Source organism: Arachis duranensis, chromosome 6 (assembly GCF_000817695.3).
Source record: "Arachis duranensis cultivar V14167 chromosome 6, aradu.V14167.gnm2.J7QH, whole genome shotgun sequence".
Taxonomy (NCBI): domain Eukaryota; kingdom Viridiplantae; phylum Streptophyta; class Magnoliopsida; order Fabales; family Fabaceae; genus Arachis; species Arachis duranensis.
Window position 1 is genome coordinate 65,993,264 of NC_029777.3, and position 5,073 is coordinate 65,998,336.

Consider the following 5,073-nt stretch of genomic DNA (forward strand, 5'->3'; position numbering starts at 1 on the left):
TAAACTCCAGGTTATGACGTGTTTTGGGCGTTCAACTCCGGATCATGACGTTTTTCTGGCGTTTAACTCCAGACAGCAGCATGAACTTGGCGTTTAACGTCAAGTTATGTCATCTATCCTTGCGCAAAGTATGGACTATTATATATTGCTGGAAAGCCCTGGATGTTTACTTTCCAACGCCGTTGAGAGCGCGCCAATTGGACTCCTGTAGCTCCAGAAAATCCATTTCGAGTGCAGGGAGGTCAGGATCCAACAGCATCAGCAGTCCTTTTTCAGCCTAAGTCAGATTTTTGCTCAGCTCCCTCAATTTCAGACAGAAAATACCTGAAATCACAGAAAAACACACAAACTCATAGTAAAGTCCAGAAATATGATTTTTGCCTAAAAACTAATATTATTTTACTAAAAACTAACTGAAACATGCTAAAATCTACATGAAATTACCCCCAAAAAGCGTACAAAATATCCGCTCATCACCCAGTTTGTAAGACCCAGAACTATTAAAAACGTTTATTATAAACTAATTTCAAATTCAATTATTTTGTAGCTTTAATTTCAAAAATCTCGTTATTAAAGATAATTAAAGCAAGTTTTAATTAATTGAATTTGAAATAAATTAAGATTCTTATCCAATTTTATAATTATTGAATTATTTTCTATATTTAAATTATAAAGTTGGTAGCTATGAAATAATAAGAATTTTATATGATTTAATTTAAATAGTTGATATTTTTATAATTTAATACTACAAGTTTTAGAAATAAAGGAAATTAATCTTATTATCTTATAATTTCAATTAAAGTATTCGATTTTAAATTAATTAGTATTTTGATACAATAAATAATATTTTTGAAGTTTTAAGTATTTAATAAGAATTTAAATAGATACCATATGCCCTAATTTTCTTTAAATTACATAACTCTAATTAAACCCAAAATTCCCAAATCAAAACCCTAACTTTTTGACCTAACCCTAACCCTAGCTACCCCAATCGACACACACAACACACACAATCCACACACACATGACACACAACCGGCAACAACTGCTGCAAGAAACAAAGAAAAAAAAGGGAAAAAGGGGGAAACAGAATTAGGGAAGGGGGGAAGAAACGGAGATGATCAGATAAGAAGAGCGCGATAGAGAAGAGACCACCCAGCGTGCCACCGCCACACTGCTCGGGACCGCCGCCTCACCACAGTCGCCGTCGCGTTGCTGTTTATGCCATTGTCGAGGAGATCACACGAGAGAGAGGGAGCGCGAAGGAGAGGCGGCCACGAGTCACCGTCCATTAAGCCGTCGTTGCCGGTCCGTCCTCAAGCCACCGCGAAGAGAAGGAGTAATGCCACCCAGCCGCATCATCGTCCGTCAAGTAGCTACTATCTGTACCACTGATGAGCGGATAATTTATACATTTTTTGACATTATTTTTAGGTAAATTTTAGTATGTTTTAGTTACTTTTTAGTATATTTTTATTAGTTTTTATGCAAAAATCATATTTCTAGACTTTACTATGAGTTTGTGTGTTTTTCTGTGATTTCAGGTATTTTCGGCTGAAATTGAGGGACCTGAGCAAAAATCTGATTCAGAGGCTGAGAAAGGACTGTAGATGTTGTTGGATTCTGACCTCCATGCACTCAAAGTTGATTTTCTGGAGCTTTAGAAGCCCAATTGGCGCGCTCTCAGTTGCGTTGAAAAGTAGACATCTTGGGCTTTCCAGCAATGGTTAATAGTTCATACTTTGCTCGAGATTTGATGGCCCAAACTGGCATCCAAACGCCCACCAGAGACCATTTTCTGGCACCAAAGCTAGAGTTAAACGCCCAAACTGGCACCCAAGCTGGCGTTTAACTCCAAGGATGGCCTATGCACATGAAAGCTTCAAAGCTCAACTCAAGCACACACTAAGTGGGCCCCGGAAGTGGATTTCTACACTATCTACTCATTTTCTGTAAACCTAGTTTACTAGTTTAGTATAAATAGCACTTTTTACTATTGTATTAGGGTCTTCTTCCCCTGTTTTCGAATTCTTATGCAATTTGGGAGGCTGGCCATTCGGCCATGCCTAGGCCTTTTGTTCTTATGTATTTTCAATGGTGGAGTTTCTACACCTCATAGATTAAGGTGAGGAGCTCTGCTATTCCTCATGAATTAATACAAGTACTATTGTTTTTCCTTCAATTCACACCTGCTTCTTCTCCAAGATATACTCTTGTACTTAATTCAGTTAAGTCAGACTGAAGGGGTGACCCATGACAATCACCCACTATCTTCAGTACTCGCTTAGCCAAGATCCACGTGCCTGACAACCACAAGCGGTCTACATGATGTTCAACGTAGTCATTGGACGCCAGCTGGAGTATATTCTCTTGGGTCTCTGATCCATGCATTTGACTAGAATCTCTTGACAATAGAGCATTCAAATCAGTGAGATTAGAACCTTTGTGGTATAGGCTAGAAATAATTGGCAGCATTCCTGAGATCCGAAAAGTCTAAACCTTGTCTGTGGTATTCCGAGTAGGATCTGGGAGGGGATGACTGTGACGAGCTTCAAACTCGCGACTGTTGGGCGTAGTAAGAGTGCACAAAAGGATCAATGGATCTTATTCCGACACAAGTGAGAACCGACAGATGATTAGCCCTGCGGTGAGAACCGTAGCCGAACCATTTTAACTAAGAGAACGGATGGTAGCCATTGACAACGGTGATCCACCAACTTACAGCTTGCCATGGAAGGGAGTGTGCATGATTGGATAGAAGCAATAAGGAAGCAGAGATTTAGAAGCAGCAAAGCATCTCCAAACGCTTATCTGAAATTCCCGCCAATGAATTACATAAGTATCTCTATTTTACTTTATGTCTTATTTATCTGTTAATTATCAAAACCTCATAACCATTTGAATCTGCCTGACTGAGATTTACAAGATACTCATAGCTTGCTTCAAGCCGACAATCTCCATGGGATCGACCCTTACTCACGTAAGGTATTACTTGGACGACCCAGTGCACTGGCTGGTTAGTTGTGCGGAGTTGTGAAAAGTGTGATCACAATTTCGTGCACCATATTTTTGGCGTCGTTGCCGGGGATTGTTCGAGTTTGGACAACTGACGGTTCATCTTGTTGCTTAGATTGGGTAATTTTATTTTATGTTTAAGCTTTTATTTTTATTTTCAAAAAATACAAGAAAAATTTAATAAAATCATAAAAACCAAAAAAATTTTTGTGTTTCTTGTTTGAGTCTAGTGTCAATTTTTAAGTTTGGTGTCTTGCATGTCTTTCTCTTCCTAAAAAATTTTCAAAAATGTGTTCTTGATGTTCATCATGATCTTTAAGTGTTCTTGATGTTCATCTTGAAATTCAAAGTGTTCCTGCATGCATTATTAGTTTTGATCTTAAGTTTTTCTGTTGTGATTCATTCTGTTGATTTTCTCTCTCCTTATAAAAAAATTTCAAAAAAAAGTATAGAACATAAAGCAGAGGAATCACAGAGAAAAAAGGCTCACTGGCATTAAAATGCCAGTAAAGAGGCATTTTGGGCATTAAACGCCAAAATGGCTATCATTCTGGATGTTTAACGCTAGTAAAGGTATCATTCTGGGCGTTAAACGCAAGAATGGGCAGCATTCTGGGAGTTTAACGCCAGAACTGGAAGCATTATGGGCATTTAGAAAAATGGCCAATAAAGAAGGATTCCTGGCGTTTAACGCCAACCAGGGTATCTGGCTGGGCGTTAAACACCCAAAGAGGCAGTCAAGTGGACGTTAAACGCCAGAATGGATAGCATTCTGGGCGTTTAACGCCAGGATGACACAAGGGAGGTAATTTTGTTTCCAATTCGATTTTTTTTTCAATTTTTCATGTTTTAATTCATAACTTTTTGCATCAAACATATTTTAAATGTTCATATTTCAACTTTTTTTTCATGTTTTTGAAAATTTTCAAACTAATTTTTCAAAAATCTTTTTCTTAATCTTATCTCATATTTTCAAAAATCCTTGCTAACAATTAATGTTTTGATTCAAAAATTTCAAGTTTGTTACTTTCTTGTTAAGAAAGAATCAATTTTTAAATTCTAGAATCATATCTTTTAGTTTCTTGTTAGTCAAGTCATCAATTTTAAAAATCAAATCTTTTTAATTTCTTTCTCAATCATATCTTTTCAAATCATATATTTTTCAATCAAATCTTTTTCAAACATATCTTTTTAAAATGTTGATTTCAAAATCTTTTTTTGACTTCTTATCTTTTCAAAATTATTTTCAAATCTTCTTTAACTAATTACGATTTCTTATCTTTTTCAAAACCACGTAACCACTTTTCCACTTCCAATTTTCGAAAATCACTAACCATTTTTTCAAAATCTTTTTAATTAACTAATTGTTTTAGTTTTAATTTTCGAATACTTTCTCTCTCTCTCATCTCTTTCTATTTATTTGCTAACACTTCTCTTCTACTTATAATTCAAACCCTCTCTCCCCCTCTGTGTTTGAATTCTTCTTATTCTCTTTCTACCTCATTCCTCTATTCTTCTTTTCTCTTGACACCTCAAGGAATCTCTATACTGTGACATAGAAGATTCTACTACTCCCTTTGTTCTCTTCTTTTTTATATGAGCAGAAACAGGGATAAAAACATTCTTGTTGATGCTGATCCTGAACCTGAAAGGACTCTAAAGAAGAAGCTAAGAGAAGCTAAAGCACAATACTCTGGAGAGGACCTTACAGAAAATTTTGAAAAAGAAGTAGACATGGCAGCCGAACCCAACAACAATGGCAGAGATGCAAGGAAGATGCTTGGTGACTATACTGCACCAACTTCCAACTTCTATGGAAGAAGCATCTCAATTCCTGCCATTGGAGCAAACAACTTTGAGCTTAAGTCTCAATTAGTTTCTCTAATGCAGCAAAAGTGCAAGTTACATGGACTTCCATCGGAAGATCCTCGTCAGTTCTTAGCTGAATTCTTACAGATCTGTGATACTGTTAAGACCAATGGGGTTGATCCCGAGGTCAACAGACTTATGCTTTTCCCCTTTGCTGTAAGAGACAGGGCTAGGATATGGTTGGACTCA